The following is a 14,092-nucleotide window of genomic DNA, read 5'->3' on the forward strand; positions in this document are numbered from 1 at the left end:
ACAGCTGGCTTCAGTGAGCCCCAGGCCCAGTGAGAATCAAATTAATATTTTGGAACATAAGGAAGCAAAAGCAACCAATCAGAACAACAGGGAAAAAAAAAGAATCCTAAAAACCCACCCCAAAACCTTGAGCATTGTATAAGCAACCTCTGGGACAACTTCAAGAGGTCCAACATTCATATCAGAGGGGTCCCAGAAGGAGAAGAGAAAGAGCAAGAAATTGGAAATCTATTTGAAAATATAATGAAAGACAAATTCCCGGATTTGATGAAGGAAATAGACATGCAAGTCTAAGAGGCACAGAGTCCTAAACAGGAAGGATGGGAAGAAGCCCACTCCAAGACACATCATAATTAAAATGCCAAAGGTTAAAGATAAGAGAATAATAAAAGCAGCAAGAGAAAAGAAGTTAGTTACCTACAAGGGAGTTCCCATAAGACTATCACCTGATTCCTCAAAAGAAACCATGCAGGCTTGAAGGGATTGGCAAGAAATATTCCGTCATGAAAAGCAGGGACCTACAGCCAAGATTTCTCTACCCAGCAAGGATATCATTTAGAATCAAGGGCAAATAAAGAGCTCCCCAGAAAAGAAAAAACTGAAGAAGTTCATCATTGCCAAACCATTATCATGTGAACTCTTTTAAAACATTTTTATTTATGTAAGTTTAGAGGTGAAGGGAAGGACAGAAGGAGAGAAACATCAACATATGGTTGCCTCTTGTGTGTCCCCTGCTGGGAACTGGCCTGCAACCCAGGCATGTGCCCTGACTCGGAATCAAACTGGGATCCTCTGGTTCGCAGGCTCGTGCTCAATCCACTGAGCCACACTAGCCAGGGCATCATGTGAAATCTTAAAGGGACTTATTTAAGAAATAGAAGATCTAAACTATGAATTTCAAAAACAAACTAAGCAAACAAGAAGAACAGAGACAGAGTCATGGATACAGAGGACATTTTGTTTGTTGCCAGATGGGAGGGGCTTTGTGGGAATGGGTAAAGAGGTGAGGGGATTAAGAAGTACAAATAGGTAGTTGCAGAATAGCCATGGGGATGTAGAGTACAGTATAGGAAATGGAATAGTCAACTTATATGCATGACCCATGGACATGAATGATGGTGGGGTGATTGCCTGAGGGAGTGAGGGGTGCTGGATAGAAGGAATCAAAGGGAAAAAAATCAGGACAACGGTAATAGCATAATCAATAAAATATGATGTTAAAAATAGAAAGAAGAGGAAAAGATTAGTCAAAGAACATGTACAAATGATGCATGGAGTTGGCCAACAGAGTGGAGATTGACTGTGGGAGCAGGGGGTGGGCTGGGCAGAAGAGGCAAAGGGATAAATATTAGAACAACTGTAATAGAATGAACAGTAATAATTTTAAAAATAGATTAATATAATGTTTACCAAAAAAGCTATTAAAGTTCTAACTAAAAGGAGAGATATTTCATATAGTTGGATAAAAAATGTTCATCTCTTTCATATTTATTCATAGTTCATAGTAATTATGATTAACATACAAATTGGGCTTTTTGGGTGTAATCAACAGACTTTAAAGTTAAACTGGGTAAGCAAAGGGCTTTTGAAGAATAAAAACACTCTTGAAGATCAAAAATAGGGACTTGAACAAGACTTGCATTGCCATGACTTTTGATCAAGCTGTGGTAATTAAAATAGTGTGATGTTGGTGCAGGGATTAATAAAGCACCACGTGAACAGAATAGGAAGCTCAGGAAAAAAGTCAGGGTGTGTATAAACATGCCTTATAATAAAGTTAAATATGTGTATAGCCTAAGAGCCAGCTTTCATTACTTAGGAAACCCTTAGAAAACTCTTTGCTTTTGTATACTGGGAGACAGGTTCAAGCAAGTTCACAGAAGCAATTTTTTTTAAGTAAGCAAGCAAGCAAACAAACAAACAAACAAACAAACAAACTGGGAACATTTCTACCAGCCAAAGTAGGGTGTATGCCTATAATGGAATACTATATAGCAGTATAAGGAAATGGACTACATCTTTAGCTATCAACATAGATGAATCTTAAAAACTGACTTCTTTAGAAGTCACAGAAGAATATATTTAGTATATTCATTTATATAAACTTCAAAACCAGGCAGAGTCAAGCATGCATTATTTAATAAAATCTTAAAGAAAAAAACATTTGTTACGAAATTCAGAGTAGTGACCTGTGTAGGATGAGAGTGGTAGTGGGGTGAGGGGAATGCTATTAGGAGGGAACTTCCAAGCAGTAGGTAAACTTCTACGTCTTAAGCCAGGTGTTGGGTACATGGGTATTTATTTTTATTCTAACTGCATGTATTAATGCTATATTTTTATATGTATAATATATTTCAAAATAAGCACAGTCACAAATCATAGTTGGCAGGATTTGAAACTGTGGGAAAAGATACAATAGGCAAAAGATAACATTTGGGGAGTGCAAAGTGGCTAAGCATAGTGCCCCTTTGCTGCTTGGGTTTTATTTTAAAAGTATCTTTTTCTAAATTTTATTTTTTGATTACAGCTTGTATTCAACACTATTGTGTGTTAGTGTCAGATGTACAACTCAGCAGTTAGACATTTATATAGCTTACAAAGCGTTCCTTCCAATATTTAAGTGCCCACTGGGCACCATAGATAGTTATTAAAATATTATTGAGTATATTCCTTATGCTTTACTTTACATTCCCATGCCTGTTTTGCAACTAGCAATCAGTACTTCTTAATCCTACATCCTTATTTCACTTTGCTCCTGCCTCCAAACAGTCCTTCCTTCTGCCATCCATCAATCTATTCTCTATATCTTAAAGTCTGTTTGTATTTTGTTTTGTTTTTTAGATTCTACATATAAGTGGTATATGGTATTCCTCTTTCTCTGGTTTATTTCATTTAGTACAATACCCTCTAGGTCCATCAGTGGTGTTGCAAATGGTAAAATTGCATTATTTTTTATGACTGAGTAATATTTTATTGTATATGTGTATCACAGGTTTTTTTTTATCCATTTGTCTATTGATGGGTGCTTGGGTTGCTTCCATGTCTTGGCTATTGTAAATACTGCTAAGATGAACACAGGGGTGCATTTATTCTTTTGAATTAGTATTTTAGGTTTTTTCGGATATGTACTCAGAAGTGGAATTGCTGGGTCATAAGGCTGTTCCATTTTTAATTTTTTTGAAGAATTACTGCACTGTTTCCCACAGTGGTTGTACCAATTGATGGGAATGCTACTTGGATTTTGAGCTACAACTGGTAGCATCTTAGCTCAATGTCACCACTGGGCTCTTTCTACAGAATCTTACATTTTCATAACTTATACTGGATATAGCTCTTGGCAAGAGAGGGGAGAGAACATGGGTTTGCTTCAGCAGGAGTATCGGCCATGGAAAGTGCAAGAGGAACATCACAAAGGTTTTACAAAGAACCGAAGATGTAAGCCATGAAGGACCAAACTTGTCTTCAGCACTCTTACAGCAAGAATGAAGCCAGTGCATATCCTCACATCTTTAGAAGTCAAATGACATCCTGGGCTGCTCAGTGGCTAAGGCAGGAGGTCTCACTTAAAGTATAGCTATGAATTGTGACGTATATAATTTTTAGTTACTAATAACTGCAATGCCTGTTTCCTAATAATTTGAATTTTGAATAAATTTTTTGTGTCTTGAAAGTTACCTCCATGACATGTCCCTGTGCACTAATACCCTGTCTGCCTTCTTGAGTGGGAGGAAAGTGGCATTTCACTTAGAGGTACTGCGAATAGTTATGATTAGAAATTAGTTTAGTGTTTGACTTCTCTGCCAAGTATTCTTGGGGGAAGGGAGTCAATCAAATCTGACTTTGCATCATTGATCTGTGTCATTGTTAAGAAAATCTTGAGAACTGCTGGGCTGGAGTACTATAGAGAAATGCCATAAGGCCACTTGGAAAAATACCCGAGCACTTAAGTAGCCACCAAGATGGATGTCAACCAGTGGGCCTAAATTTTACTAAGCAGTTGAAAACATACCGAATACTCTCTGGAAATATTATGGCCATTGTGCAGCTCAGTTTTGTAAGTCATAGCTATTAACTAAACTCAAAGGCCAAACTGTTGGGCAGCCAGCCCTTTCCTTAGCTGCTCGTTTTCTAGTTTCTCTCGAATGCATCTCGTCAGCTGTGGTACTGATCAGAGGATAGCACAACATGGTTGCATGCACTCAGTATTCCTGAGTTCTTCCCTTCCTTCCCATACTTCCCAATGCTGGGGAATAACAGATACCAGCTGGACAACTGCAGGCGAGGCTGTCATGACAAATGCTTCTTAGCTCATCTGGAAGGGTGGCAAGAAGATGAGGATTACTGGTGGTTTACAAATCCTGTTGGACACTGTGTATGGATGGGGAAAGTTCAGAAACTGTGTGCCAACAGTTGGCACATTGGAAGTATTTGCTAAGGGAACAGCAGACTCAGAGCATTCTTTTCTTTTTCATTAGCTGGATTGCAGGCCAGTGAAGAAGTAGAAAGTTCATGGATTTTCTTTTCTGGGATGCAGGCCAGGCTTGTGGAAAACTGGTCATAGAAATCTGATTATGAAATACTCAGGAACTAGGAAGTGGCATCGTGTCTACTGATTTCCTCATATCGGGAGTTCAGGCTACTTAATGCTGCTCAGAAGTGCATTTGCAAAATGCTGTCTGCCTGTTTGTCTCTCTTCCTATACTCTTGTCAAATCATTGCTGAACTACTTTATATTTATCAAGAAAAGTAAATGCTGTTTAATGATTTTTAGTTTTTGATCACAAGAAAGAAAGGTGGTAAATCCAGTTATAAACTTACTTTTATTTCATAGATTGTTTTTGTTTAAAGAGTATATGATACGTTATTCTACATCATATCTACTTTTTATATTTAAATAAGTTATTTTTAAAGCAAGCAAAATATAACCAGAGACATTGAAATTAAGAACAATTTGACAGTAACTAGAGGGCAGGTGGGGGAGGAAAATGGGGGGAGGGTTTTCAGGAACTACTATAAAGGATGCATGGACAAACCAAGGGGGAGGGTGGAAGAAGGGGAGGGAGGTGGGTTTGGCTGGGGTGGGGGAAGTGGTGGGGGATAAATGCAGACAACTGTAATTGAACAACAAAATAATTTAAAAAATAAACAAGAATAGATGTTATTTTTTAAAAATTATACAATTTTTAATGTTAGGTAAGGTAAAAATTCATAAACTCATGATCATAGTAAATGATAACATTTTTAAGAAAGAATATTATGTTGTAATCTATGTGCACATGCTACTGAATATACATTCTTCAAATAACATTGTATTATGATTTTCCATATTACTACATAGTCTTCATGGCCATCACTCCAAATAGATGATTAAAAGTATGTAATCTTTATTATAAGGATCAATGAATCCAGGAGCTGGTTCTTTGAAAAGATAAACAAAATTGACAAGGCTTTAAGCAGGATCATTAAGAAAAAAAGTGAAAGGACCCAAATAAACACAATCAGAAATTAAAGAGGAGAGATTACAACTGATACCACAGAAATACAAAGGATTGTAAGAAATTACTACGAAGAACTGTATGCCAAGAAATTTGAAAACCTAGGTGAAATGGATAAATTTCTACAGAAATATAATCCTCCAAAACTCAATGCAGAAGAAGCAGAAAGCCTGAACAGACCAATAATAGCAGATGAAATTGAAACAGTAATCAAAATACTCCTGTCACACAAAAGCTTTGGACCTGATGGTTTCACAGGAGAATTCTGCAAACATTTAAGGGAGAGCTGACCCCTATCCTTCACAGACTATTCCAAAAAATCAAAAATGATGGAAGACTCCCAAACTCTTTTTATGAAGCCAGCATCATCCTAATCCCAAAACCAGATAAAGAAAGACACAACAAAGAAAGAAAACTTTGGCCATTATCTCTGATGAACATAGATACTAAAATCCTCAACAAAATATTGGCAAACCGCATCCAACAATACATTAAAAAGATCATACACCATGACCAAGTGGGATTCATCCCAGGCATGTAAGAATGGTACAATATTCGCAAATCATTAAACGTAATACATCACATAAACAAAAGCAAAGACAAAAATCACGTGATCGTATCAATAGATGTGGAAACAGCATTTGATAAGTACAGCACCCATTTATGATAAAAACACTTAGCAAAGTGGGAATAGAGGGAGCATTCCTTAACATAATAAAAACCATAGATGAGAGACTTACAGCCAACATCATATTCAATCTAAAGGGCAAAAACTAAATTTTTTCCACTAAGATAAGGAACAAGACAAGGTTGTTCACTTTCACCACTTCTATTCAATATAGGATTGAAAGTTTTAGCTGTAGTGATCAGACAAGAAAAGGAAATGAAAGGCATCCAAATTGAAAAGGAGGAAACAAAACTGTCACTGTTTGCAGATGACATGATAGTGTACATAGAAAACCCTATAAACTCGGCCAAAAAACTGCTTGACCTAATAAATGAATTTGGCAGAACAGTGGGATACAAAGTGAATATCCAGAAATCAAAGGCATTTTTGTATACCAACAATGAAACAGCAGAAGCAGAAATCAAGAAAAAAAATCCCATTTGATATAGCAAAAAGAAAAAGAAAATGCCTAGGAATAAACTTAACCAGGAAGGTAAAAGACTTGTATTCAGAAAACTACACAACACTGAAGAAAGAAATCAAGGAAGACACAAACAATTGGAAACATATACCATGTTCATGGATCAGAAGAATTAACATCATCAAAATGTCCATACTATCCAAAGCAATTTACAGATTTAATGCAATACCTATTAAAGTACCAATGGCATATTTCACAGACATAGAACAAATACTTCAAAAATTTATATGGAACCATAAATGACCCTGAATAGCTGCTGCAATTTTGAGAAAGAAGAGCAAAGTAGGAGGGATCACAATACCTGATACCAAACTGTATTGCAAGGCCACTGTAATTAAAACAGCCTGATACTGGCATAAAAACAGGCACATGTACCAATGGAACTTAACAGAGAGCCCAAAAATAAACCCAAATCTCTATGGTCAATTAATATTCGACAAAGGGGGCAGCAACATAAAATGGACTATAAATAGCCCCTTCAACAAATGGTGTTGGGAGAACTGAACAGCTATGTACAAAAAAATAACTCGAGCACCCACTTATACCAAACACAAAAGTAAATTCAAGGTGAATAAAATATTTAAATACAAGCTGTGACACCATTAAAGTCCTAGAGGAGAACATAGGCAGGAAAATATCAGATATTTCATGCAGCAACATTTTTACTGATATGTCCCCTAGAGCAAGGGACATAAAGGAAAGAATGAACAAATGGGATCTCATCAAAACAAAAAGCTTCTGCATGGCTAAAGAAAACAGTATTAAAATAAAAAGAGAATCAACCATATGGGAAAACATATTTGCCAATGATACCTCAGACAAGGGGTTTAATCTCCAAAATATATAAATAACTTACATGACTCTAGTCTAAGAAGACAAGCAACCCAATTAAAAAAATGGGCAAAGGGCCCTGGCTGGTGTAGCTCAGTGGATTGAGCGAGGGCCTGTAAAGCAAAGGATCGTGGTTTGATTCCCAGTCAGGGCACATGCCTGGGTTGCAGGCCAGGTCCCCAGTAGGGAACACATGAGAGGCAACCACACATTGATATTTCTCTCCCACTCTTTCTCTTTCCCGTCCCTTCTGTCTAAAAATAAATAAATAAAATATTTTTTAAAAAAGGGCAAAGGACTTGAACAGACACTTCTCCAAGGAGGATATACAGAGGATCCTGAGACACAAGAAAATATGCTCAGTGTCGCTAGCTATCAGAGAGATGCAAATTAGAACCACAATGAGATACCACTTCACACTGGTCAGAATGGCCATAATAAACAAAGCAACAAACAGCAAATGCTGGAGAGGTTGTGGAGAAAAGGGAACTCTAGTGCACTGTTAGTGGGATTGTAAACTGGTACAACCACTATGGAAAACGGTATAAAATTTTCTCAGAAAACTAAAAATGGATCTACCTTTTGACCCAGCAATTCCACTGCTAGGATTATATCCTAAGAACCTTGCAACACCAATCCGAAAGAACCTATGCACCCCAAGTTCATAGCAGCACAATTTACAATAGCCAAGTGTTGGAAGCCCATCAGTAAATGAATGAATCAAAAAACTATGAAAACATTTACAATGGAATTCTATTCAGCAGAAAAAAAGAAGGAGCTCCTACCTTTTGTGACAGCATGGATGGAACTGGAAAGCATTATGCTAAGCGAAATAAGCCAGGCTATGAAAGACAAATACCATATGATCTCACCTTTAACAGAAACCTAATCAACAAAAGAAATAAACAAGCAAAATATAACCAAAAACATTGAAATAGAGAACAGGCTGACGGTGACCAGAGAGGAGAGGGAAGGAAATTTCAGAGGAAAAGAGGAAGAGTTTACAGCAACAAGTATAAAGAACACATGGACAAAAACTAGGAGGGGTTGGAAATGGGAGGAAGGTGGGTAGGGCGGTAGGGCTGTGGAGGATGGGCTGGGATGGGAGTAAAAAACAGAAAACTGTACTTGAACAACAATTTTTTAAAAAGTACATGCTCTTTAAAGAAAATGTTGAGAATAGTTTAAAAATTATTAGTTTTCTGAAAATATATGCATATTTTGCTTTAGTGTATTTTTATCCATACTCTAAAAATATTTACCATGCAATTCAGTATCCTGTTTTTGACACTTAACATAAAATTTTTTCTATTTCATTGCATAACCATCACATACATAATTTTAATGGTTGCACTAAATCCCATTTGGTAACTTTACCAACAGTGTATTTAAGCATTCTGCAGTTGTTGGTATTTAGATTATTGTCACTAACTTGCTATTAGAAACATGCCATCATGAACATCTTTTTGTATGTAGCTTTTCCTTTAATTGGGTTGTTTCTCTAGGACATTACTGGGTCAAAGGCCAACAAGTTTTCTAGCTCCTGATGATTGTTGCAAAATGGCTTTCCAAAAGTATTGCAGGAATTTACCCAGCTACAAACTTTGTACAATAGAGCCATTTTTACACAATTCTCCTTGTAATTATTAGTAATATTATAGCCATTTTAATTTTTACTTATTCAATTAATAATGAAAATGATTTCTTACTGTGTCTCCTACTGATTTTTTCATTTTGTGAATTTCTGGTTTACATAATCCATGTTCTTTTCTTATTTGTCTTTTAGAAGTGTTTTTCTGAATGTATTATATCAGATTTGGTGTAAGTATTGCTGTGCATATTATTTTCCTTCAGACTTCTTTAATTTTTTTGACGTACCCAAACTGTCATTTTTGCTAGTCACTTTTTCCTCTGTGGTGCCACTTAGAAAGTCATTTCTTCTCTGAAGAATTGGTTTATGTTCAATCGTATATTCCTCTACATTTCTTATGACTTAAGTAAAAGCAACTTCTCCAGTAATGTGAAGTTTTTGTGAAAAGCTTACAATATACAGATATGCACAATGGGAAAAAATAACCAGAAATCCTGCTTTCTAGAGAAACTCAAAGGTAACATTTTTTTGTGTATATCCTCAGATTATTTATAATGTAAATATAGAAAAATAAATATATAATTATACACATTTTACAAAACTGGTATTGCATAATGAGCATGTATTGCTATGTAAACCTTTTGCTTTTCCTGCATTAAAATGTAACCTATCTTTCTACATTGGTGACTGTAGATGCCCCTCAGAATTTCAAATGGCTACGTAGCATTTCATTATACATAACCACTCCTTTACCACTGGACTTTCAGATTTTCTTCTAAGCAAATCTGAGTTGAACAATCTTATACAAACATTTTCCCCACTAGTGTAATTCTAAGCAGTGAGTAATCCCTGGGGCTAAGACATTTCTAAAAAGATTTTTGATTATTTTCCCAAATTGGCTCCCAAAGTTGTGTTGGTTTCTGCTTCAGCCAGTTAAATTTGACAGTGCCTATATGTATGTAATTCTCTTTAATCTTTTGTCAGTTAGAACACTACAATATAAATATATCTTCTTGTTATTCTAATTTGTATTCTTAGCTCGTTTCCCATTAAGTTTTTGTGTCTTTGTGTAATTTGGTTTATATTTTAAGTCTGATGTATAGTGCCTGCCCCTTGAGCTTTTTAGTGGGGTATATGTCCTTGAAATCAGTCCTTGACCTTAGAATTAAGGGGCAAAAGTACTTTGCCAGAGCAACCTTACACTTGCTGCCACCTGCATGTGTAAGGAAACCACACTCCTGCTATTCTGAGCATGGAATTGCAATTTGTATTAAATTGTAGTAATTGCTATCAAGTAAGGCAAAGCTACATTAATGTATTTGTGGGGAGTCATTTTCCCCTAAAAGTGAGGAGGAGAGGTGTTGCAGACTCAGAAACCAGAATTGAGAGAAGAGATCCTCAGCAGGGAACAGGGGAGGGAGATGGTTCTTGAGCACAAGGATGTCAAGACCACCAGTTGTGAGTGTGCAAAAGCCCTCAGTAGGTGGAGATAAAGCAGTGATCATACCTCAACGTGAAGGTTCCCAGGGCGGGTGCCTCCTCAGTAGGAAGGATGCCTGGGACAGCTGGGAGCCCACGGGCAAGTGCAGACACCCTGCCGCTGGGGAGGAGCATTGAGGATCAAATGGGCAACTTGGGTTTCAGGCTGCTCGTTGTTTCCCAGTATTTTAATAATTAAATGACCAGTCGATGGCTGGATGTATAGCCATCCATAATAGAAACTATATCCTGCAATTTCTCTCGCAGCTGTTTGTAGCCATGTGACTTACTTCTGGTAAAAGAAATGTGTGAGTGAAAGCAGAATGCATCCCTTCTGGGAAATGCACTTAGAATGAGGATGCCCCTTCGTCCTTTCTGCTGCTCAGAATGTGGATTTGATGGTTGTACAATGTAGTGGACATTGTTGATGCCCTGCTCAGCTCCCCTTTACTGGGCCAGGACTCCCACCCCACAGCTGCTGAGAGTGTTGGCAGCTCTTGGCTCACAGTTGTCCTCTTCTCCAGGGAGCTGTCCCAGTCCAGCTTTCTTTCTGGAAGTGGGGCTGTGAGGTGGAAACCATATATCAAGGACAGTAGAACAACGCAGTAGAAGAAAGTTCTGTCTCTGTGATTGTGACTGTCTGCCTCTGGAATTTTTATGTGTAAAGTGCCTTGGAAGTACTTTGGACCATTAAGAATAACAATCACAGGCTATTGGTTCCACTTGCTTTTGTGAGGAAGGAAAAAAAATCATTCAATGCTGATTGCAGCCTCTGTGTAGCTGAGGATTTTCCCGAGGATGTCACCTAATAGATCAGCAGTCCCTCACATTTTTTGCACCGGGGACCCGTTTTGTGGAAGACAATTTTTTCACAGACCAGGGTAAAGGGGATGGTTTCAGGATGATTAAAGTGAATTACATTCAAGCTCACATCCTGCTGTGTGGCCCAGTTCTTAACAGGCTGGGGACTGGTACTGGTACCGGTCCCAGTCTGTGGCCCAGCAGTTGGGGACTGCTGTAATAGATAATCTCAGCAGGCACAGATTTGACCATCTGATTAGATATTTAATACAGTGATTAAGTGTGTGCTTCCGTGCTCAGACAGAACCCTGGCTCCGCTGCTTACTCTTTCTGTGATTTTGACCTTTCCACTTATAAAGTAGGCCTAATATTACCATAGCAGAATGGTATTAAGATTTAATATGTAAAAGATACCATATAATGCCTAGTATAGGTGGGTATAAGGAGAGCCATTCTCCATGAGTAAAATTCCTTCTTGGCTTTAGGAAAGGAAAATAATGAGGTATTTGGAAGCTTTTCAAAAACCCTTTCCAAAGTAGTACTTTTAGGTGATTCTCTTTCTCTGTGAGGGCATTTCCCAGGATGAGGTGCATAGAGTTGCTGACAGTTTTTCCCATTGATGCTTTTTCATGCAAGAAAGGAAGCTGCAACTGAAATCTGTTATCTTCATGGCTTACAGAGCCCCAAATAGCTGCAGGAAGAGCATTTGATACAGCCACTCCTTCTTGTTCTCTAACTACCTGTAAGGCCTCCATAGGAAGCTACCTCTATGATTCAACATGAAAATCTATGCCAAAATTAAGAGTTGTTCAAGTTCCCAAACTTGATCGGACAAACTGAATCCCAAAGAAGAGAAGCAAGTGCTTCGAACAAAGTAGATTCAAATAGTCTAATGAGACCACAGGGAGAGGGTAGCTGAGGGACAGGCATTAGGTCATAGTGTGGCTCAGACAGTTAACAGATAAAACACAGCATAGTGTTTGGCAAATAGGAAACAGTAAGTGTTAATGCTAAGTATTATTTTTGATTGACTGAACAGATACTCTGTTGATCAAAAGATGGGAAATTTGAAAAAGGAAAAACAAATAGAATCATTAACTTAAGTGAGGCTTTCATATTATCTAAAGTTTGCCATTTCGCATGCTTTCCTGACTATCCATAATCATGAATAATCTAGAGTGTTGAATGTGTCATGGTGGCAGCTTTTCACAAGGTCTTCTTAAAACACGACCTATAAAAGTTGTTTTGGTAATCTGGATGGGGGTGAAAAGAAAGCAGTGAAAATTATTAGAAAATCCTAAGTCTTTCTAGGCTGCATAATAAGACCAACTTGCTTCCTGCCTGCATAAACAATTTACTTTTAGAACAGAACTTATGGAATGCAGACCTGGGATGGCAAGGCAAGATTCAATTTGCAGGGTCATGCTTTGGTGAGAAAAGTGTTCCCAGAAATAGTATTTGAAGAAGGATTACATTCTGGACCCTGGTCAATTTCTTACCTCCTGGCAAAATAAATTATGGTACTGGGCAGGTACTACCCTCTCCTTCCATCTCACCCCCTCTGCTCTGCCAGTGCCAGAGTGGATATTCGATGAGGTTCTATTTGGGACTTTTTACACACAAAATTTAAATGGCTGGAGAGGCTTTCACCTTTTCACTACATCTCTGTTAAGCACTAAAGCTCGTGGCTTGATGTGCTGCACAAGCTGCAGAAGGGAGGAGATTTTGACAACTTGGTGGGTCCACAGATTCAACAGAGGGTGAGATCAACTGGCAAAGGAAAGAGAGACACGGCCCCATGGTGGGACCCTTAGGCATGACTTTGATTTCCCTTATGAGGATAAGAAAAAACTCTGTCCCCACTCTAAAAAGGATAAAAAATGATCAGTTTTGGCTGAGGACTTGAAATAAGATCAATATGTATATGTGTATGTGTGTGTGTGTGTATATATATATATATTTTATATATAATGTATGTGATTGTAACTATAACATGTAGTTAAATATGTCACTATATATAACATGTAGTTATATAATATATATGTGTGTATATGTAGATATATTTCCTCTGAATGGGCTCATGCACACACATACAACACATACAAATTCACTCATATATTTTTTCCTCTCTGGTTTTAGGCAATTAAAAATGAAAAAAACTGAGTTTAGATGAAAAATTGTTTAGTAGCACTTATTTATTGCTAAATACTGAATCGGCAGTTACTAAACACGATAAGCCTGATTAACAAACACGTCATCATCATTGATTTAACCATCTGAAAGGACCGAACATTGAATTTCCACTGTGTGGTAAGCATTGATCTGATCTGTGGTCAACATTCTTTACAAGAAGACTGAGGTCAAATCAGTATGAAAGGTATCATTGAAATCATTGGAGGAAGTAGGTTATCAACTAGATAAGCAAAAGAAATGCCTACAGCATAGCCAATGACAACAAAAACATCACCAAACCACCAGGACTTTACTGGGTGGATTTGGTCTTAGTAGAGAAGGCAGATTTATGGCTAGTAATTTGTGTCCTTCAGAATTTAGAGTCAGAAGGCAGATGAAAATATAGCACATTCAGCAAAAACCTCTCGACAGCCAACTGTTGGACAAAAACCCACGTTTCTTGAAAACTCATGGAAAAGCCATTCGGAGCCCTAACTCCCAAACCTTTATTAGGATTGTAGAGAAAATAACTTTTAAAACCTGATATGTTCACTTATGCACAAAGATATATTTTT

This window comes from Artibeus jamaicensis, unplaced genomic scaffold, assembly GCF_021234435.1.
Source record: "Artibeus jamaicensis isolate MK-2021 breed Jamaican fruit bat unplaced genomic scaffold, CSHL_Jam_final scaffold_1964, whole genome shotgun sequence".
In the NCBI taxonomy this organism is placed as follows: Eukaryota; Metazoa; Chordata; class Mammalia; order Chiroptera; family Phyllostomidae; genus Artibeus; species Artibeus jamaicensis.